This window comes from Schistocerca nitens, chromosome 8 (assembly GCF_023898315.1).
Source record: "Schistocerca nitens isolate TAMUIC-IGC-003100 chromosome 8, iqSchNite1.1, whole genome shotgun sequence".
Taxonomy (NCBI): domain Eukaryota; kingdom Metazoa; phylum Arthropoda; class Insecta; order Orthoptera; family Acrididae; genus Schistocerca; species Schistocerca nitens.
Genome location: NC_064621.1, coordinates 532,427,704 through 532,451,543, shown reverse-complemented (window position 1 = coordinate 532,451,543; position 23,840 = coordinate 532,427,704). Strand labels below are relative to the sequence as shown.

At 42.1% G+C, this 23,840-nt stretch overlaps 1 protein-coding gene across 2 annotated transcripts in view; it reads left to right on the top strand.

Moving 5' to 3' along the window:
- LOC126199344 (zinc transporter 1) overlaps positions 1-23,840 on the top strand; it is a 300,623-nt gene that overhangs the window by 105,133 nt on the left and 171,650 nt on the right. Inside the window, exon 2 of one of the 2 annotated variants that reach the window (XM_049936200.1) lies at positions 19,026-19,059. The exons of the other annotated variant lie outside the window; for it this stretch is intronic. The gene's annotated coding sequence lies outside the window, so the exon portion shown is untranslated. The remainder of the gene's footprint in view (positions 1-19,025; positions 19,060-23,840) is intronic. 2 annotated transcript variants of the gene reach the window in all.

Here is a 23,840-nt window from a genome sequence, read left to right as displayed (position 1 = left end):
TTGACCATATTATAGTTTTTCTGTTATTACCCTATATACAGAAAAACTATGAAATGGTCAAAAAATTGTTAATGCATTCCGTACATGTCAGTATTACAATAGAGAACACAAGTGTCTCCGATTTCACGATTTTTTATTGAAAGTGTCTGATTCGTGGATAAAAGACTGTGTACCTGCTTCCGAGCAAAAGTTGGTTCAAATGGCTCTGAGCACTATGGGACTTAACATCTATGGTCATCAGTCCCCTAGAACTTAGAACTAATTAAACCTAACTAACCTAAGGACATCACACAACACCCAGTCATCACGAGGCAGAGAAAATCCCTGACCCCGTCGGGAATCGAACCCGGGAACCCGGGCGCGGGAAGTGAGAACGCTACCGCACGACCACGAGCTGCGAACCAAAAGTTGGAGGTTGCCACTACATCGTGTACATCTCATCATGATCCGGTTGACAGACTTTCCGGTTACATAAAGCAACATAAACTAATGCTTATTTCCGAAACGAGTAAACGAAAACGAAGAAACTGCCATGTATGTTCCAAAACAAAAAAAGAGCAACAAACTTAATGTGCAAGTCCTGTGGAGTTGCGTTACATCTTGGAGACTGTTTTGCTGCATATCATATGAAAGAGAAATGCTAAGTACCAAAGACAATGCAAATAAACAAATATATGAAACAAACAAATTTTGTATTTATTTATTTATGTGCATCTTCGAAATTTCGTGGAAGTAGGGGAACAGGGTTGAGAACTTATGAGAACTAACGATGAGGTTAGTAAAACTTAACAATAATGTCAAGAACGGTCGGTGACAAGCCAAGTAATCCGACTTAGCGCTGCCGGCGCCAAGCGAGTAGATTTGTACGAGAAGTGCGGACGATAAAGTATAGACATTCTGATGTGTCTTCACGGTACCTGTAACAGAAATAATCTACACGTACGTTTTCCGCAAAATGGATACTTTATGGGCACCCTGTATAGCCTTTGCCGACCGCAACGCCGTACTCTGCCTGATTACATATAGCTGTATTTGAATACGCATGCCTATACCAGTTTCTTTGGCGCTTCAGTGTAGTTCTAGATATAGTGATAAAAGTGACGATAATGATGAGTGAGCTCTTCACCTGGCTTATTTAGAAGACTGACTGACAGACTGATAAATGTTACAGGCACTGTCAAACAAAACAGAAAAAATGTCTCAAGACGTCTGGTTTCTGTCTAGTAAAGACGAGTTGCATATCAAAAGGTAATGAGTGGCGTAGACATTCAAGCGAACAGGTATAGAAAGATATCTTTTGTCTTCGTATGAATATTCTAAATTCCTTCATGGTGTATCACAAGATCACTTCAGGACGAACGTTGCACGGCAACTGCTGGAGTGTGCACAGCTGAGTGTTCTGTTCAGGGCCGACAGTCCCTCTGAGAATGAGGCAAAAACGGGGTTATTTCTCGATGGACATGCTCCCAACTGAGAAGAAAAAAAAATCAGAAAAAGATGGTTTCTGCTATTCAAGAGTAGCAAGAAGTTTGAAACTGGATGGCAGTGTAGAAAGTGTGGTGCTGCTCCACATTTGAAGACTGTTTTTGGGGTGTACCATAAGCAACAGTCATACCAAGTTCACAGCAACGTGTAAGGACACAGAGTAAGGTCGAAAAAGAGTCGCAGAGTAGTATGCCACGAGAAGTAGTTCATCAGTAATGTGAGCATTCCTGTTTCGTATGTGGCGCATTTGATACAGCTATTTATACATAGCATACAATCTTAATGGCACCGAGCGAGGTGGCGCAGTGGTTAGACACTGGACTCGCATTCGGGAGGACGACGGTTCAATCCCGCGTCCGGCCATCCTGATTTAGGTTTTCCGTGATTTCCCTAAATCAGTCCAGGCAAATGCCAGGATGGTTCCTCTGAAAGGGCACGGCCGACTTCCTTCCCCATCCTTCCCTAATCCGATGAGACCGATGACCACGCAGTCTGGTCTCCTTCCCCAAACCAACCAACCAATCTTAATGGCACCGCAGGGTATTTTTCTTCTACACCAATGTTGCATGTAACCAAAGCTTACACCTATTCTGTTCTGCAATTAGTATTTTATTTTAGCTTAGTTTTAGTTTCAGTGGCTAGATCGTATGCCACAGGCATGAGATAGCGTACGTCGGATGTTTGTTAGTAGTGCAGTCATACATAGAAACATCTCTATGCGATGAAGTTTCGAGTGATTCTCGTGGCGTTTAGCTTTCTCTCCGTCGTTTGTCCGTAACCGCGTACCACGCAGCCCAGAGTGACCGTTATCCCAGGCGTTAATCAGATTGCACCTTTCACTCGATACATTCACGCGTAGCTCTGCGGTAAAAAGAATTTCTTACAAGAGCATGAAACGCTTGTTCAATAGATCGTCTGTCTTAGCTGCACTTCCTTGTAAATAGTGTGCACTAGTTGGCATATTTCTGTAGCCGACTTCCGCTGTGCCGAATGAATCCAAGAACGTTTGTTTATAGCACGTGACTGTCTGCATAGGTACTACACTACTGGCCATTAAAATTGCTACACCAAGAAGAAATGCAGATGATAAACGAGTATTCATTGCACAAATATATTATACTAGAACTGACATGTGATTACATTTTCACGCAATTTGGGTGCATAGATCATGAGAAATCAGTACCCAGAACAACCACCTCTGGCCGTAATAACGGCCTTGATACGCCTGGGCATTGAGTCAAACAGAGCTTGGATTGCGTGAACAGCAGCTACCAATGCAGCTTCAACAGGTCACCACAGTTCATCCAGAATAGTGACTGGCGTATTGTGACGAGACAGTTGCTCGGCCACCATTGACCAGACGTTTTCAGTTGGTGAGAGATCTGGAGAATGTGCTGGCCAGGGCAGCAGTCGAACATTTTCTGTATCCAGAAAGGCCCGTACAGGACCTGCAACATGCGGTCGTGGATTATCCTGCTGAAATGTAGGGTTCACCAGGGATCGAATGAAGGGTAGAGCCACGGGTCGTAACACATGTGAAATGTAATGTCCACTGTTCAAAGTGCCGTCAATGCGAACAAGAGGTGACAGAGACGTGTAACCAATGGCACCCCATACCATTACGCCGGGTGATGCGCCAGTATGGCGATGACGAATACACGCTTCCAGTGCGCGTTCACCGCGATGTCGCCAAACACGGATGCGACCATCATGAAGCTGTAAACAGAACCAGGATTCATCCGAAAAAAATGACGTTTTGCCATTCGTGCACCCAGGTTCGTCGTTGAGTACACCGTCGTAGAGTATACCATCGCAGGCGCTCCCGTCTGTGATGCAGCGTCAAGGGTAACCATAGCCATGGTCTCCGAGCTGATAGTCCATGCTGCTGCAAACGTCGTCGAACTGTTCGTGCAGATGGTTGTTGTGTTGCAAACGTCCCCATCTGTTGACTCAGGGATCGAGACGTGGCTGCACGATCCGGTACAGCCATGCGGATAAGATGCCTGTCATCTCGACTGCTAGTGATACGAGGCCGTTGGGATCCAGCACGGCGTTCCATATTGCCCTCCTGAACCCACCGATTCCATATTCTGCTAACAGTCACTGGATCACGACCGACGCGAGCAGCAATGTCGCGATACGATAAACCGCAATCGCGATAGGCTACAATCCGACCTTTACCAAAGTCGGAAACGTGATGGCACGCATTTCTCCTCCTTACACGAGGCATCACAGCAACGTTTCACCAGGCAACGCCGGTCAGCTGCTGTTTGTGTATGAGAAATCGGTTGGAAACTTTCCTCATGTGAGCAAGTTGTAGGTGTCGCCACCGGCGCCAACCTTGTGTGAATGCTCTGAAAAGCTAATCATTTGCATATCACAGCGTCTTCTTCCTGTCGGTTAAATTTCGCGTCTGTAGCACGTCATCTTCGTGGTGTAACAATTTTAATGGCCAGTAGTGTAGATGAGTTATTCACTTACGCATACAAGCAGAGTGTCTCTATGAGAAGCCGCGGTTCGTGGAATTTCCGCTGGACTTAAGCAGAGAACTGTACTGAATGGGTATTGCTTAAAAATTTTATGTGGAATTTAGGAACATCGACGCACACATGTCTTGCTGTTGTCGCATGACCGCTAAAATAATAGATAAATGACCGCAGAATTTAAGATCAGTTAAAGGAATGGTGATTTGACTTGATAGTCGTACTGTCTGGCCATAGTTCACCCTAGACCGCGTGAGTGCAGAAATTTTTGACTTACTGGATGTCTATAGTAACGGGTTTGTAAAAATTGATGATACTTCAGGACGGCGTCTCCGAGCATAATTCGTGCAATTTGCGGGGGTTTCAGCAAGCCATAATACAAGTCTGCGGGTGTGTGGATGGGTTCTCAGGAGCATAGGCCAGCGGCCTGGACGTAAGTTGTCATCTGCGTATCTGTATTGATCAGACATGCTTGTCGTCCTCGTTCACACCTGGACCACCGTATCACACGAGTAACCGACACGGTAAAGCAGCACTCAAGAGTGTCACCTAAGGCTATCCGGAACCATTAGCTGGAAAAGGCCCTTCTGACTAGTTCACTTCCTGGTCACCGCGCAGTCTGCTTATGATATTGTTAGCTAGAGGCGTACTTGTCCGAATGAATGGCGGAAACTTGTATTCAGTCTCGTGAGCAAATCCTGCAGCTGTTTGCCTATACGACATAGATCAGGTAAGCGGCTGCCACTGGAGTCTTTGAGACAACACTGACACCGCCTGCAGACGTCACAGCATGGGGAGTCGCTGCTTGCAGTGGCTGTACAGTTGCATTTTTTAAATTTCTGTTTAGGTTTCCACAGTCATTTGCAGTTTCTTGAAAGATCACATTAATTCCGCCGAAACCGTATGTTTGCCTAGAAAAGTCTTGTTTAATCAACTATTGGCTTGTTCGAGCTGTATAGACACTTTCAAGTGGAAAAGTCCATGTGTGTGTTACATGACTTCACATAGCAACCGTGGTTTCTAATCGTATGAAGCTCTGCAGTACTGACGAAGTATGTATAAAAATTGTACATTTCTACATGTCTCGAAGGAAAGAATTAAGTTTTTCAAGAAACTTACCATGTTCTTTGAGGAAACAAAGCAGGCCGTATCCCGATAATCCAACATGTTCTGTTGTTTTCCTTCCTCAGACAGACGCAATCTTTCCCTATAACAATATTCGAGCATGTCTTGGTGGCCACAAAGAAATAATTCTAAAATTCCCTGATATTTCCAGGTTCTCCAATAAAGTTTGTAATACTTGGCTGTGATTTTGAAATTGTATTCGTATTATAAAACAATTAAATCTGGTATATAACTCACAATAATGAAGAAGACTCTGTAAATATGTTCATTTAAATAGTCAGTTTTTTATTTCATTCATTTTACTGCATTGTCATAGTTGTTATTAATTTAAAAATCTTATAAAATGTATGTAATTTAAAATGAGTGATACAAAAATAAGCTAAAGACTTGTATGAAATTCTTATGTTTGGTAGATCAAATTATTCAAGATTTTTACATTGCTCATCAATAGCTTGAATCTTTTTTTGACGCCAAATCTTTCATTTGCTACACGAAAAGTTAAGTAATAAAATGAAATACCTCCAGCCGTCCTTACGTCATTTACTGTATGGCTGCCAGTTTTGATGCTTCAGTGCACCGTCCTTATGATGTCATTTACTGTATGGCTGCCAGTTTTGATGCTTCAGTGCACCATCTTCAGGTGCTGGCTGATCCTGAGGGGGTTAAAAATTGGCCACTGATGCATCGTGTATGCGGATGGCGTTAACCCCCTCATCATCTTAAGACCTGAAGATGACGCACTGAAGCACCGGAACTGGTAGCCATACAGTAAATGACATCATGAGGACGGTTGGAGGTGTTTAATTTTCTTACATAAGTGAACGACCGGAGCCCTCCAGACCTCCATTCACAAGGATAGACATAAATAGGTTGTATCGTGTGCAAACTTCGGTTTTTTTTTTCGTTGCTCCAGAATGTGGTATTTGTAACCATTTGAGTTTCTGGACAAACTTTATTGAGTAACTCATCAAATCCTATAGCAAAACCATTACAAGAAGTAATAGATTTCCTCCATCTATCTTCATAATGAGGAACATTCCCATAAATAATTGAGTACCCAGTTTTAATTCGCCGCAGTTCCATTGTTCTGGCTATTTCAGTATAGTTGAACACTTTTTTTTTTTAAATTTATTGTACGTCACTTCCAAGTGAGTGCACTGACTTGCGTGTCAGCATGTGATGTGTTTGTCGCGTTACCCAACGGGTACTCTAGAAGTTGCACATTGCTTTCGCCAGGACGACCACCGTGGCTGTTTCCCACTGAGCTTGAGTGAGACGCCATGGGACAACGCTTAGTTTTGTGCATTCAGTGACGTTCTTTCTCGTATTTGCGACAGCAAGTTCATGAGAGTGAAAGCTGTTTCCCAACATGGCATATTATATCTCGGATTTGTATCGAAACGATCCCCAACACTTTGTAACTTTGTGTCGAGCCTGTTTCTTAATAACGCATAAACTTTCACATATTTAATTTTATTTATCATTAATTATACCCGCTTGTGGTGTTCCGTATACTCATAAACTTTTGTTCTTTAACTGTTTGTAACAATGTCATTTTTCAGTAATCTAAGGACAATAGTTCCACTAAGTACTGAAAGATTTGGTCCATAGGAGGGTAAAATAGTGTTTTTTGTTGTTTTTGTTTTTAGAGTAAAAATCCAGGGACTGTATGTTAATATTGCAGAAGGATGTGAGATTTACTGCTCTCAGTACGTCCATTGTCAGTTAGCAAGCAAGAACGCTCGCGACTGATGACCATAGATGTTAAGTCCCATAGTGCTCAGAGCCAAGAACGCTCGCTGAGTATTTGAAAGAAACGCGTAATTTGGCTGCTCTTCCGGCTGCGGGTGACGATGTCGTAAAAATAGCGCTTTTAAAAGAAAATGGCCGTTTAGTCACCGAAAACCGTAAAGGCTCAGGGTCATAGCGGTGTTGTTGCAGCAGTACCTTGGACGACTGGCTGCAGGTGATCGTATTCTGTTCTTTATCTGTTACGACCAGTTGCGCGGACTGCTCTAGGCTGGGGCACCTTTTTACACCATTATTGTTCTACGGAAGTGAGATTACGTGGCTGTTCTTCTACGTAATCCAGCTGGACGCCACGAGGTCACCGGCCAGTTGGGAATTGTCAACGAGGCCAGTCAGAATCGGTAGTGTTCTTGCCCTTTCCGCTGCACAATGGCTATTGTTGACAGTCTGAATGCCGTACGCCTTACGACAACTTCCTGCTTCAGTGCTGTTCAGCAGCTAACGGCGCCATTGGCCTTCATTTCTAAACTGTTTTCCGTTCCTGCCTTGCTTCTTTTCGCCTGTTTTTAATAACACGTTAGGTCAAGTAGAACTATAGCCTAATTTAAATTAGTTGGCGTCTGACGTTAACGTCCAAAGTTGAAACGTTGTTGGGCCAAGTACTGTCTGCTGGCAGCCAGCGCAGCACTCTGTTTTCCGCAGCTGTAGAAAATTACCTTCAAGTCTCCATCTCTTTCAGAAACAACGTGAAATATATTAAATTCATGTATGGTATGGAGCTCCTAGAATGTCTATTCTATCGCTTGAATCTTGTCCCGCAGTTACGCAGGGTCAGCCATCGTTAATCGGATTTGGCATGTTAATGTTTGAGGGGTGGCCGGATGCCCTTCCTGCCGCCACCCCATACCCACGGGACGGAAGTAGTGTACTCCAACTGTCTTCGTCGAGTGTAATCCATGGAATAGTGCGAAAGTGTTCAGATGTCTGCGAGCCGTGGAACTGAGGCGGAACATGGGGACCAGCCCGGTATTCACCTAGCGGGATGTGGAAAACCGCCTAAAAACCAAATCCAGGCTGGCCGGCACATGGCCCACGTCGGTAACCCGCCGGGCGGATTCGATCCGAGGCCGGCGCGCCTACCCGAGTCCAGGAAGCAGCGCGTTAGCGCTCTCGGCTATCGTGGCGGGTAGCAACAAGAATGTTTAAGCGTATCAAATTAGGATGTTAAGTCAGTATATTTTGAAACAGATGAAACGTTCATATCTCTAAAACTGTTGACCTTCCTGAACTGTGTGTTACTTCTCGTTGATTACCAAAATAATTCTCTCGGCAACGGAATTTTCCAAAGTCTGTTACCGTAATGCATTTTCTGTGTATAAGCTTCGGGAAGCTTTCGGATTTTGTCGTAACAGCTAAGAAGTTTAAAACGTTAAAATTCAGAAATCCATGTGTCTTACTGATCTACTAATGTGTCTAAGCACATGAAAAATCTGTTCTGAATTTTAATTGGGGTCGGAGTTATACAGGTTGTCCATAAAGTCCCTTTACAACTTCAAAATTGTGTTACAACGGCAGTTGTTGAAATATTTTAACATCATTTCTTTTATTGTAATCTGCGTTTATAAAAGTTTTTTTGACAGTGTTTAATAGACCTCTATATGGGCGCCTTTAGTTGCACGAAGCACATCAATACGGTACTCGATTTCTTGCCATGTTCGCTGTAGCCTAGCGTCATCCTGGTAGCAGTGGCATTGCGAATCCTTTGCTTCAAGTCACCAATGTCCCGTATATGTGTTTGATCCACGATAACTTTTCCATACCCCCATTAAAAAAAGTCCAGTCGAGTGATATCTGGCAAACGCGGTGGGCAACGAATTGGCCCATCCCTCCCAATCCATCTGCCTGGAAATCTTTCATTGAGGAACCGATGAACATGCAGCCCCCCAAGTGGTGGTGTACCATCTTGCTGGAAAATGATAGTTGGTTGTAAGTCAATCAGTTGTGGTGCTACATATTCGGTAAGGAGGTCGAGGTAAACATCTGCAGTAATTGTTGACTCGTTGAAGAAAAATGGACCAATAATTCGGTTGCACATTATTCCACACCACACGTTCACTTTGGACTATCCCGGTGAAGCTCCCTAGTCACATGGCGGTGTTCAGATCTCCAGATTCTCACATTGTGTTTGTTTAATGTCAGAGAAACATGAAAAGTTGCCTCGTCACTGAAACAAACTCGCTTGAGGAATGCTTCATCCTCCAAATGGCGTTCCAGCATGTTGAGTGCAAACTCTGTCCGTTCTGACTTGTAATTTGGCTCAAGTGTCAAGTTGCTCTTTGTAAGCGTACAACAGTAAGTTCTTGTGGAGTACCTTATGCACAGTTGAACGTGGAAGTTGCAACTGCCTGGCGGCAGTCTGGATGGACTTCGTAGGTGAACGAGTGAAGACGTTTAAAACGCTTCCTCGGATGTTCTTGGTCGCCCACTCCTCCCTTTATCCAACACTGTCCCTGTCTCCATAAATCTTTTGTGCATGCTCGGATTGAAGAGCTTGATGGTAGATCTCTTCCATACTTCGTTCTGAAGTTTCGTTGAGTCTGAACATCCGATTTTATCTCAATAAATCAGGACACGCGTTGTGCCTTCTCTTGAGGAGTCGTCATTTTGCCGGCCGCGGTGGTCTAGCGGTTCTAGGCGCTCAGTCCGGAACCGCGCGACTGCTACGGTCGCAGGTTCGAATCCTGCCTCGGGCATGGATGTTTGTGATGTCCTTAGGTTAGGTAGGTTTAAGTAGTTCTAAGTTCTAGGGGACTGATGACCACAGATGTTAAGTCCCATAGTGCTCGGAGCCATTTGAACCATTTGATAGAGCCAGGCGGGAGTAGTCAAATACCAATTAGTTCAGATAGGACCAAAGGCGGAGATAAACCCTTATCATCATCCTACAGTTGCGGTAGTGCTCCGTGTCTAGCGACCTCGTTGCCAACGAGACAAAATAAGCATTCGTTGCTTTCCTCAGTGACTGCAATTTGGTATGAAAAATTTTACATTGTTACTTGCCTGGACGCCATGTTTTCGCGTTTTTACCAAAATGTTCGGTATTTTAGCTCCATGTTCGGTACCGACGTATGAGTGCTTTGGTATTTTTTAGAATTCCCGTCATATCACTTATTTATTGATCTGCAAAATTGTCGAAAGGATAACGCCGGTTCCTTCGTGGAACGAGACTTCAGTCATGTGAATTATTTATGGCCCGACACTAGAAGCAAATTGAGTGTCGTGTTGGTAAAAGCAAAATTATGTATTCGTTGTAGTTTTAAGTTTGCAATATGCAATGAATTTTTCCAAAAAATGAAAAGCAACAAAAATTTGTTGAAAACTGTAACGAGCAATAGTGAATATAACTTTTAATGCTGCTAAGAGTCTGATAGTGTCACCTGAGCTCGGCAAATGCTTTCGTCAGTCAGTGTTCGGTAATTTTGTCAGTTTCATATGGAAAACCTATACGCGACGGGTACTCAAAACGCTAATGTTGAAATTTGTTGGGGATCCGTGTAGACGCTCCAGGACACACGCTACGACAGACTCAACGAATGTGACGCATATTTTTAGCCGCTATTTATGTCTCACAGTGTGTCTTTAAGTTTCCAGGCACAATTTCTGATGCGTTCCCATGGAACTAGTACGTCTCTTTCTCTGTCAGTGATCGGTCAGTCAGTTAGTTACGGCATGAAATAGTTTAGCTGTTTCGTTATTCTATGTAAGTCGTCAAATCTTACGACATGACAATTTTTAAATTTTATATTCTCCCCCCCCCCCCCCCCCTCTCTCTCTCTCTCTCTCTCTCTCTCTCTCTCTCTCTCTCTCTCTCTCTCTCTGTGTGTGTGTGTGTGTGTGTGTGTGTGTGTGTGTGTGTGTGTTTCGTATGTAGCGTGCCTCTTGTTGTTGTTGAGGCGTTGTATGAAGGTGGACTACCTCAAGATGTTTGTGATCGCTGGTACTTGCCTGTCTGATCGCATTGCAGTATCTTGCGACGGCAGACTCCGTACCACCTGCAAATCTCAAACATCAGCTAAGACGAAATAAATTAGCGAGCTGCTTCTTTACTGCGCATGTATTTCACCCGCGTTATACAGTGTACATTCCAATTTATATGTTACTACAGCATTCGACTTCAACAAAGTTCACAATACAGGTTCGTCTTGCACTCTGCGTCCTCTCGAGGTTTCCCTTGACAAATGACGTCATGATAATTGTCGTGTCCTGCGGCGTTCCGTGGTCTACAGGGAATCTCCGAGGTAGCACGGCGTTTTCGTGGAATAACTGCCCCGATGAGTAGTGTGAGGTAACGGGCGAGTCATCGCGCCGTGAAGTTCGGAGGAAGCAGTGGGCGCACAGGCCGCTTGGTGGGAGCGGGCCGCTCGACAGGCCGACCACGTGGTGCCAGACGCTGGCCGAAGCAAGAGGGATCCAGCCACGTGGCTGGGAATTCCACGGTGACGCTATGTTGATGAAGGAGACACGCCGGGAGTGCCAAAGATGGCGGACTTTGTGAAACCCTAATGGCAGACATTTCACAGAGAAATTAATAGTAGCCAGATGAATCGTGATACCTCAGAAAGAAACATGGACATTACTATTATTTGCACGACGATTCCGATGGTGTAATCAGATTTTCAATATCTTTATTATTTTAAAATTTAGTATTTAACCATAAATTATGCAGGTAACACCCAGCAACGAATTTCCAAAATCTAAACGATTCATCCAATTTCATTTACACTAATAGCTTTCCAAAGACACGTAGATCGTGTCTTTAGAAAGCTATTAGTGTAAACCTAAATTGATATGAATTACAGGCATGTAACTTAAATAGTACATGAGTTATTAGAAGTCAAAATGGCCGATTACTATCGATCGCGTCAGGCCATAAGTACTCCACAGTTACACGAAAAAACGGTAGCAGCATGCTTATAAATATATTTATTCATGATGGCGCTGCAATAGGTCAAACGGATATCAACTGCGTCTTTTTAAATAGCAACCCCCATTTTTATTACATATTCGTGTAGTACGTAAAGAAATATGAATTTTAGTTGGACCCTTTTTTTCGCTTTGTGATAGATGGCGCTGTAATAGTCACAAACGTATAAGTATGTGGTATCACGTAACATTCCGCCAGTGTGGACGGTATTTGCTTCGTGATACATTACCCGTGTTAAAATGGACCGTTTACCAATTGCGGAAAAGGTCGATATCGTGTTGATGTATGGCTATTGTGATCAAAATGCCCAACGGGCGTGTGCTATGTATACTGCTCGGTATCATGGACGACATCGTCCAAGTGTCCGGACCGTTCGCCGGACAGTTACGTTATTTAAGGACACAGGAAGTCTTCAGCCACATGTGAAGCGTCAACCACGACCTGCAACAAATGATGATGCCCAAGTAGGTGTTTTAGCTGTTGTCTCGGCTAATCCGCACATCAGTAGCAGACAAATTGCGCAAGAATCGAGAATCTCAGAAACGTCGGTGTTGATAATGCTTCATCAACATCGATTGCACCCGTACCGTATTTCTATGCACCAGGAATTGCATGGCGACGACTTTGAACGTCGTGTACAGTTCCGCCACTGGGCACAAGAGAAATTACGGGACGATGACAGATTTTTTTACACGCGTTCTATTTAGCGACGAAGTGTCATTCACCAACAGCGGTAACGTAAACCGTCATAATATGCACTATTGGGCAACGGAAAATCCACGATGGCTGCGACTAAGTGGAACATCAGCGACCTTGGCGGGTTAATGTATGGTGCGGCAGTGTGGGAGGAATGATAATTGGCCCCCATTTTATCGATGGCAATCTAAATGGTGCAATGTATGCTGATTTCCTACATAATGTTCTACCGATGTTACTACAAGATGTTTCACTGCATGACAGAATGGCGATGTACTTCCAACATGATGGATGTCCGGCACATAGCTCGCGTGCGGTTGAAGCGGTATTGAATAGCATACTTCATGACAGGTGGATTTGTCGTCGAAGCACTATACCACGGCCCGCACGTTCACCGGATCTGACAACCCCGGATTTCTTTCTGTGGGGAAAGTTGGAAGGATATTTGCTATCGTGATACACCGACAACGCCTGACAACATGCGTCGGCGCATTGTCAATGCATGTGCGAATATTACGGAAGGCGAACTACTCGCTGTTGAGAGGAATGTCGTTACACGTATTGCCAAATGCATTGAGGAAGACGGACATCATTTTGAGCATTTATTGTATTAATGTGGTATTTACAGGTAATCACGCTGTAGCAGCATGCGTTCTCAGAAATGATAAGTTCACAAAGGTACATGTATCACATTGGAACAACCGAAATAAAATGTTCAAACGTACCTACGTTCTGTACTTTAATTTAAAAAACCCACCTGTTACCAACTGTTCGTCTAAAATTGTGAAGCATATGTTTGGACTATTACACCGCCATCTACCACAAAGTGAAAAAAGTGGTCCAACTAAAACTTTCATATTTCTTTACGTACTACAAGAATGTAAAATGGGGGCTCCTACTTAAAAAAAAACGCAGTTGATATCCGTTTGACCTATGGCAGCGCCATCTAGCGTGCCAACTATAGCGCCATCTGGTTTCCCCCTTCAAGCTAGACAAGTTTCGTTCTTTGTAGTTTTTTCGTTTGACGCGTATTTCGTGAGATATTTAGCCTGGTCACGATCAGTGGACCACCCTGTATACTATTGATGAAGAAATTGATTTCTAAAACACAGTAAATATTTCACCACAGACACATAGGCTACTGGCCAATCTTTTGTTGCTTTTCCTTTGATGTATGTGTATTTAATTTGTTTATTTATTTAATAATGTATGTTAGAGCGTGTTTATGGTCCAGCCGTAGGAATATTTATTTAATCTCAAGTATTTAAATATAACTCCAGCATTTCGTATGTTTCATTATGTTTGTGAGTGGGCGTTGGCTTGAAGACAGGGCGGGAGCGCTCTAGCCAATCATAGCGATCATCTCCGCGGAGGACAGGAGGTTTTTATGAGCAGTGCGGCAGTTCTGGACAGGACGGCACAGGACAAGGGGGTGAGTGCTGGACGCGGAAAGTACAGCGCGATGACGCACAGTCGGCGGAAAGACTTGGACAGTGGAGCAGTTTGCGCGTGGTTGTGGAGGATAGAAATATTTCGGAGTGCCAACCTGTGCTCTTGTGTGATGTCCGTGGCTTCTGCAGTGAAGACTTAGTGTGCGTTTAGAAGTGAATATCTCGCGAGCTATGTTGTTGTTCATAACTAATAACGTGAAGCAGGAATCTATTGTTTCCCCGTTATTCAACTTATGTTTTATTTAATTGCTGGACCATCGACACCAATAAGTGTTTTGCAGAAATATATCACATTCTCAAAAGTACTTCTACTATCGTACTCACCCTTTAAAGTCGTTAAGATAGTACCTGCAGATTTTGTTTAATTGCAACCTTTCATTTATAAATTTATATGTTACTTTCATTGCTGAGTGATAGAAACTTTCGACCATTCGATTCATGTGCGTGTTCTTATCGTATACTGTAGACTCAGCAGTATTCGGCCGGTAATGCGGCAACTACGTATCCCAGCCCCTAGACAACAAAACCAGCCAAAACTTTTAATATTTCAATACTTATGAGTCGGAGGGTGCATAGTTATTTGAAAGCCCGCAGTAGGTGCCTCCAAGCGCAGGAATCCAGGTGCCCATAGCCCCCCCCCACCCCCTCCTGCCTTTCAGATACGCTGCGTCTTCTTTGGCTCTCATGACATGCGCAAAAGAACAGAATTTCCCGCGCAGTATGCTGCCCAAAAACAAACACTTACTGAAAGAACTAGTTCAGGTGCTTACTCAAGGTCACGACTATCCTTCGGCGGTTAGAAAGATAGAGGGAATAGCACATCACTTTTCCTAAGTGATCGGTTACCCTGTGTGTGTGTGTGTGTGTGTGTGTGTGTGTGTGTGTAGATCTTATTTTATTTGTTACTATAATGTTTTGTTTGTTTCGTTAGCCGGCCGTCTAAGGACCACGATAAGCGTTCAATCATTCTGACTGTTGTTCTCATTATTATTATTATTATTATTATTATTATTACTATTATTATTATTATTACTGTTGCTACTTCGTTAAGTAATATGTTTCTCATCAGTTCACCGTCTTGCAAGGCGTTCGCCCTACCATTTTTTGGCGAAAGTTGTTCGTATACGCCGGCCGCGGTGGTCTCGCGGTTCTAGGCGCGCAGTCCGGAACCGTGCGACTGCTACGGTCGCAGGTTCGAATCCTGCCTCGGGCATGGATGTGTGTGATGTCCTTAGGTTAGTTAGGTTTAAGTAGTTCTAGGTTCTAGGGGACTTATGACCACAGCAGTTGAGTCCCATAGTGCTCAGAGCCATTTGAACCATTTTTTTTTTGTTCGTATACGCCGCGCGGTCTAGGGCGTCTTGTCACGGTCCGTGCGGCTCCCCGCGTCGAAGGTTGGAGTCCTCCCTCGTGTGTGTGTGTGTGTGTGTGTGTGTGTGTGTGTGTGTGTGTTGTTCATAGCGTAAGTTAGTTTAAGTAGTGTGTAAGCTTTGGGACCGATGACGTAAGCAGTTTGGTCTCATAAGACCTTACCACAAATTTACAAAATTTGTTCATATACCCATTTACCCTGTATCTTTTTGACGTTAATAGGTCCTGGGTGGTCTTCCCTTCGGTTTCGAGCCAAAGATGTTAAAGAGGCGTTTAATCCATTTGCAGTCATTTGTTCTTCGAATGTGCCCATAAAAGCGAACTTTTCGTGTGCTCATTGTGAGCGTAATTTCTGTGTTTTTATTTCGATTTTTTTATGCAGACCCCACCTTACCGTTATAAAGTAATGTAAGTTCTTTGCTGCTAATGCACAGTGTTTTTCCAAACCTCGCTATCTTTACATAAGTGTCTCTAGTGTCGACAATCAGTAATTTTGGAAAATTTTAGGTCTACTACTAAATTATCCATATTCCCGAACGTTGGCAGTCGTTGTGATTTTTCTAGAGAGTCTTCTGCTACAATATTTATGAATCTCGTTAAGCGAACACTTCACATTTTTCTTTCAGCTTTCATTTTTGCTACAGTGTCAGTATCTTTGAATTGGTCAGATAGTTCAGTTTTTAAATTTTTTTCAGATTCGCTGTTCTCCACGGACGAAGGCCTTCATTGCTCCCAAAATTTGATGTACTGTCTTCTTCTCAAATATACTTAGGGATACTTCACCTTAAAATTAAAACAATTGAAGCCCTCGGTCGCGAAAATGAAGGCTGCAGTTGTTTTAATTTTACTTTGTAACGATCGCTGACAACGCAGCCATGTGTAAAGCTTTAATACTACATCTTATTTCTCGCCCGACTCCAAGGATCTACATGCATATGCTAAAACCGGTAATAGAATTCAGTTACAGACGCGTATCTGGCCTTTCCTATAAATATTTCTACTTATTAAGCTATTTGACCCAGCATAATAAGTTTTATTTGCGTTTTGAATTTTAATTTAGTTTGTCACATTATTTGCTGCATTGAACAAGATTCCTCTATATTTCAGAATAAAATTCAATCGTTCGTGGCCAGTTTCGAAAAATTAATTTTTCATCTTCACAAGCCTATAAAATTTGGGATGTTATAAGTCTTTAGACATAGGTTATGTAAAGTATAAGAAGTTTATTACAGAAACTTACTTAGTAGTGGTTTAGCAGATGTCAGTATCTTCTTCACAGAAGTATAAGACCACAGTATTTCCAGAAGCATACATATTGTATATGGTTATTGTAATCATAGATTGACAGATACACTTAGTGAATCACATCTATGTACATGTCAGACTGTTGTGTCATCAGCGAGGAACATATATAAAAGCTTGGAAAAAATATAACTGGGAAATATTAGCAAAATTATACGTATAATACATTTGAAAGAACGTGGCATATAGTTCCAATGTATAAAAGGAATCGGCTAGATCCGATCGTATTGTAGCCAGTAGTATTTCTTTCTGCAGACGATATGTTGTTGTTACCATCATTGTATTACAGGGAGATGTGGATGATGTCAAATCACTGACTTATCGAACTGCTTCCACCCTAAAATTAAACTTACATATGAAAAGAAAATCAACATAATGAACTTAGTTTTGTGGACTTGAAAAAAGTGTTTGATAAACGGTGAAATTAGCTTCGACATTTTCAGGAAATCCACCACAACTGACAACATTGATGTCTCCTTGTCACCTCTTTAAGCACAAACTGTCGTTCTTTCTCGTTACGATGGACGGTGTTATTGAGCTGCCCGCAACCCCTTCTATTATTGCTACTGAACTTAATAACTTAAAATTATAACTTGGTATCAACTTTATAAAAATGAAATCAGTAAGAATCCTCTGCACCCAAAAATGGCCCTACTGTTAAGAATACAGTACAGTCCCATTTCTGGGTAACATTTCTCATTGTATAGCTAATTTTTTAAAAAAATATTTCATCGATATGTCCTTTGCCATCAATAATGTCACCAGATTGCCCTTTATGCACAATGAGAAGCCTCCAACTGACAAGTTTCTCGAAACTGGGGTACATACAAGACAATGTGACATATGTCACATAGGTCAGACAGCGAGACCATCTAAGACGCGATCTCGTGAGCACTTTCTCAACAAAATAAATGAGAATTCAGATAATCAACTTTTGCAGAACATCTCAAAATCGAGAAGCACATCCTTCCTCCTCTGGTCTTGCTTGACATGGAAATTTTGCATATTGTCGGCAAGGGCTACAAAATGAACCTTTTAGAAGAATTTGAAGTATATAAATATTCCACCTGATTTATTGGCAGATCAGCTTGCATTGAAAATTAGTCACTATTTTGATTCTTAGCATCTCTCATAAATTATGAAAATTAGCCCAATCCTTTTATGTATTAGAACTATGTGCCACGTTATGCAAGCGTATTATACTTGTAACTTCTTTATGTGCCTCAGTTACACTTTTGATATGATTTTATGTATGTTACTTGGTGCTGGCACAACAGCTTTACATGTAAATACGAGGGTCGTCCACAAAGTAAGTTCCGTTTCTATTTCCATCCGCGGCAGCGCTACGATCGCAGTTCCGAGCAATTGCGGCAGTTACTCTGACTCAAGGAGAAGACATGTACGCCATTTTCAGATCGCTGCTGCCTACGTGTGCTTTGTAGTGCTTCCTTATAATGTCAGTCGTAGTTGAAAATGCCGCTGCGTGTGAAATCAGATCTGTGATTTGTTTTCTAAATGCAAAGAAAGTTAATAAAAGGAATTTCATCGGCAAATCTGTGAGGTTTACGGACAGAACAAGCGCCGACTACTATCGAAAGGTGGTTTCTTCTTCTTCTTCTTCTTCTTCTCGGTAATGCCCGACCTCACACGGCGAATGTGACCAAACAACTCTTATGGGAATTTCAGTGGGACGAGTTTGATAATCCTCCTTACAACCCGGACCTCGCTCCTAGCGACTTTCATCTCTTCTTCACCTAAAATCTGTCCTTGGTAGTCAACACTTCAACGATGATGACAAGCTGAGAGAACATGTTACCACATGGTTGAATACACAGGCGGCAACCTTCTATGTAGAAGGCAGAGAAAAATTTGTGCGACGCTATGACAAGTGGCTACAAAAGTTCTCAAGCTATGTGGAAAAGTGGTTTAACAGTTGTAGATTTTTGTACAATAAATATTTTGTATGTATATGTACCCTTTTGTTTTATATAACCAAACCGAACTTACTTTGTGGACATACCTCGTAGATATGATTCACTCATTGCATCTGTAAATCTTGTTCACAATTATAAACAATATTTATGTTTTTGGACATATTACTCTGTGAGGGAAATATTAAAATATGCTAAACCAATAATAAGTGTCTGTAATATACTTCTTATACTTTAGATAAATTTATAGCCCAGGTCTCAAGATTTATAATATCCGTTATTGTGTAGGCTTCTGAGGATGACAATTTGTTAACTAATAAAAATTTCTGTGCGACTGATGACTGAATTTTATTCTGAAATATTTACTACTGTTGCTGAAAACTAACAGCTATGAATAAAATAATAGCTTCAATATATTTTAATTGATTTCTTTATTTGTATTTTCCAGCCTGACCTTTAAGTTACCACATTTTGGAGTTCTGGTGAGTACAACGTATTTCATTTTTTTAATTTCTAATTGCAACCCAGTTCCTTCGAGAGGTTTGACTGCTCATGAGAGTTACAATTTTCATTGTCTGGTAAAAGTATGATGTCGATAGTGTAAGGCAAATTGGATTTATTATTATTATTATTATTATTATTATTATTATTATTATTATTGTGGAATCCTGCCCACCCACTCGTCTCGTATAGGGTGCCTAAAGGATGCTGCGTTCTCGGAATGCTATACAACAATTCAAGCAAAATCTCATTAATAGCTATTACAAATATGAAGAATGACAATACGTAATTTGTATTTACAAGTGGTCTAAAGCAATGGGCGACATGCAGATAACTGACCTTTGCTATATACAGTGTTCATGCAAGCTATTGATATGGATCGCACGTCACTGCTATCGTAGCACACTCTGCTAGGCCGTGCTAATACTGTCTGAATATGGAGCCGATACTGAGCGGCCAAAGCTGGCACGAGTGGCGCTTACAGTCGCTTCTCGTAGAGGCCGCTCCTGTCGTGGTGCAAGTCGTAATCAGCGCACCATTGGCCGATGTCGTCTCACCACCCTCTCTTCTCTTGCGTTCTACATCTTCGTTCCGGCGCTTGTGGTTACGACAGAACAATTATTATTATTATTATTATTATTTGTTGTCGTTGTTTTGTGCACCCGTTTAATTCTCACATGTGTCGGATAACTTTTTCTATTACGAGAGCGAAGAAAAATGGTGATTGTATCAATAAGAAATTTTATATAATAAAAATATGTAATTAAAAAGGAATGAAATGCATTTCATCCATCGGGGAGACTCTCAGCTCAAAATCAATGTCAGCGAATACTACATGAAAACATATATTCCAAGCAATCATGTACAGTTCGGAAACCTGGAGCATGACTAAACGAGAAAAGGAAAAACTGTTAGTATTTAAAAGAAGAGTAATGAGTAAGATATTGGGACCAATCTTAGATAAAGGAGAATGGAGAAGGGGGAGGAATGAGGAACTCTACCTCTTAATGCAAAAATCAGCAATACTACAGAAGCTGAAGAGCAAAAGAATCCAGTGGGCGGCGTTAAGTAATTTTTTGTCCGATGTGCTTATTTTAGCAACGGCATTTACTAGTGAGCTATTGACCACACTCGCCGCACGATGAGTTAAGTCACGATGTCAAATCGTAACGAATTATTATGGGTATGATGGATAAAACAAGTAACGCATTAGCAAAGTATCGTGTTTCTGTAGTACTCGTCCAAAACGGCCAGATCTGATAACTGTTTAGTGAGAGTATGGATGACGTTTGGAAGGTTTGTTCACCAGAGATGTGTGGAAATTCAGTGGTGCCTGTGTGTTAGGTGTAACGAACAGGAGAAGCTGTGTGGAGCGAGGCAGCAGACGGGCAGTTATCGCGTTTTCATTGTGGGCCGGGCTCGCTGTGGACGCCTTTGTCCTGGCGTCGCTTTTGTAGCGCCCGCCTTCAGCTCTTTGTTCTGCTCCGTCGCGATTCCTGCTTGCTGCTGTCCTTCACTCAACGATCTATTTTCACCATACTTTGTTTCATAAATAGGTTGAACGTCCACTCTCAGTATGCTGTACACGGTCTGCTTGCTAATGCTAGTGATTTGAAGATTTTCACTGATGGTATCGGGACAGTGAGAATTCTTAACAGAACTGTTTCATAGTTTCAAAGCGCTTAACAACCATTCAGATGACTATTACAAGCACTGCCGCTATCGTGTTCAGTATTTAGGTTTTTAAAGAAATTTATGCTATAGACGCTAAGGATCATCCTTATTTCATTGGTATTCTTGAGAAGTGCATTATTCGCCATTGGGTTGTTGTAAGCAGATGTAGATCCAAACAGCGAACAGCAGAAGAACAGTAATTTACACTCTAAGAAAAAAGAAGTCGCGCCACGAAGGGATTATTCGAATGGGACGGAAATTGGTAGAAGTGATGTACGTGAACAAGCAAACGAATGTGTAAAATTCGGATGTCCTCTCGTCCTTGGTGGCCAAGGTAGGGAAGACAAACTGAACTGTAGAAACTCCCTCCCTGTGCGGACGTGCATTGTCTTGCTGAAATGTAAGCCCAGGATGGCTCGCCATGAAGGGCAACAAAATGGAGCTTATAATATCGTCGACGTACCGCTGTGCTGTAAGGGTGCGGCAGAGGTGTCCTGCTGTGAAAGGGAATGGCACCGCAGACCATCACCCGTGGCTGTCGTGGCGCATGGCGGCCGACAGAGAGGTTGGTACCCCACTGCTGTCTGGGACTTTCCAGACACGTCTTCGGCCTGGAATTTCATTGACTGGAATAGAATCGTCTTCAGTAATGACACCCACTTCGAACTGAGCCCCGATGACCAGCGAAGACGTTTTATAACAGTATTCTTCAGTTAGTCATCTAAATTTAGAAATCTTTTTCCTTTAAATTTTATCGCAACAAACCTGTGATGTGCAAAGACTGTTTGTGAAATGTGATATGTGTGATGTTACAGTGCTTTGCTAAAGTATATTTGTAACTTATGTAAAGAAATATGTGAGATATGTAATTTACTAAATAGTATTTCATCGCGGATTGATGAAATGAAAATGTTTGTGTGCGTAATTTTATATATTTGTGCGAGCTGTCATTTGTATAATGTGGCTCACGGCTGGGGCAATGTGTAGGATATGTGTTATGTAAAAGATGAAGTGCTTTTGTACTGTACGGAAGTTACTGTGGGAAGCGTAGAAGGTGGCTTGGTTTTTTGGTGCACTACCCCTGGAGAGCGAGCGGTAACGAGAACATACACTAGTCGTCTGTAGGCAGAAGTGGAAGACAGCAGGCGATGCCCTACCTCGAAATTGTTGCAAAATAGCCTCGGATGACGACTGATGGATTATTACAGCTCTGGTACAAGTTGTTGGGCGAGGCAATGCACGTTAAAACGACGGCAAGAAGAATTAATTATCCCATACTTCAATAAACTTGTACGCCATACCATGGGTAGTGTAGCCGCCATTACTATCCGCCACAACCAACGCAGCCAACAGATTACGAATAGTATAATTAGAATGGTAGAATTAATTTTTTTGAATAATTATTATGTTAAAACTAAAAATTTGGTTCACCCTATTAATTATTCTAATCATTCACCTATATAGGGCCCTTTCCTAGTGTTCCATTATGTCGAGTAAACCTGTTGTACAAACATTTGAAGTGCTTTATTCAGTATCTACAAGCACCAATTTTCATATTTGAATAAATGTTTGAAAATAGTTGTTGTGAACTAATTTTTTAAAGTGAAACTGAGCAAATAAATTTTGATAAAATGCTTTCAGTTATACATTGAATTCAAAAGTCTGGCTCAGTAATACTAAAGTATGATTGCATATAAATATTGAATGACAAAGTTCAAAGAATGATGAACACAAAACTGCTTATGAGATTAGAATATCTAAATATTTAATTTGTAGGTTATTCAAAAAGTCCCCGCTGGCCAATTTCTTTCTTCTTCACATAGTAATGATTAAAAATTCGTAGTCTTTCTAGATCAATATTATATATGTATGTGGGTGTAGAAGCTAAAAGATTGTGTGTCTTTCTCAGAACTATATCCTCAAAGTTGTATTTATTTGAGAAGCTATGTTATGGAATAGCAGGAAAGTAGGCGAATTTACTTCTTCTGCATTTCGGAAACTTAACCTTTTTTTTTTTTTGCCCATATAGGCTAGCGACGGTAAATCCATTAGACAAACCACTTAATGTAATGAGCTTGGCACAGAAAGGTGCTAGATTTTGTATTGTTCCATTTTTACTGCGTTTCTTTCTAACAGCTAGAAAACTCTAAGGAAAAGGGACTAATAGTCTGATTTCCATATCCATTAGTCATAAATGACTGTCAAATTCTGTAAAAGGGGTAACATTATAGTATATGCACGGTTCTCCGTATAATAATAATTCGCGTGGCTTTTCCATTAGCAGGACTATTTATTCTGTTGGAGTATAGTGTTGTAGTGTCTGGAGACGCCCCAGACCGCGGTGGGATGCAAACCTGTCTGTCGCCCGCCCTACGGTCCGACAACCAGGAGTCATGGTCTGGGATACCATTTCTTTTCATAGTAAGACCCTTTTGCTTGTCATCCGCGGCACCCTTGCAGCGCAGCGGTAGTCGAAGATATTTTACTCCCCGATTTGTTGTTCTGGGCTTAGCAAGATAATGACCGCCTGCACACGGCGAGGCTTTCACCTGCTCGTCTTCGTGCTTGCCAAACCCTACCTTGGGCAGCAAGGTCGCCGTATCTCTCCTAGTTGAGAACGTCTGGAGCATTATGGGCACGGCCTTCCAACCATCTCCGGTTTTTGATGATCTGACGCGCCAGTTCGACAGAATTTTACGATATCCTTCAGAAGGACATGTGGCACATTTATCAATCAACGCCAAGAAGAATAACTGCTTGCATAAGGGCCGGACGTGGACCAAAGCGTTATTGACTTGCTCAATTTGTGAAGCTCTTTCTCCTGAATAAATCATCTAATTTTTCTGAGGTTGTAGTTTTTTGTTTCCTTGTACATACACGTCACATCTACCGATTTCCGTCCCATTCGGATAATCCCTTCGTGATGCGTCACGTTTTTGTTTTTTGTGTATTTCCTGGCCGCGCATGTATGCTGTAACTGTTCTGTGTTGTGGTCACCTGCTCCAGGCGATGATTTGCAACACTCAAAGCAGAGAAACTTGAGCGTGGCCTGGCTGGAAGCAGTACCTGGCAAACTCAATTAGCGGTA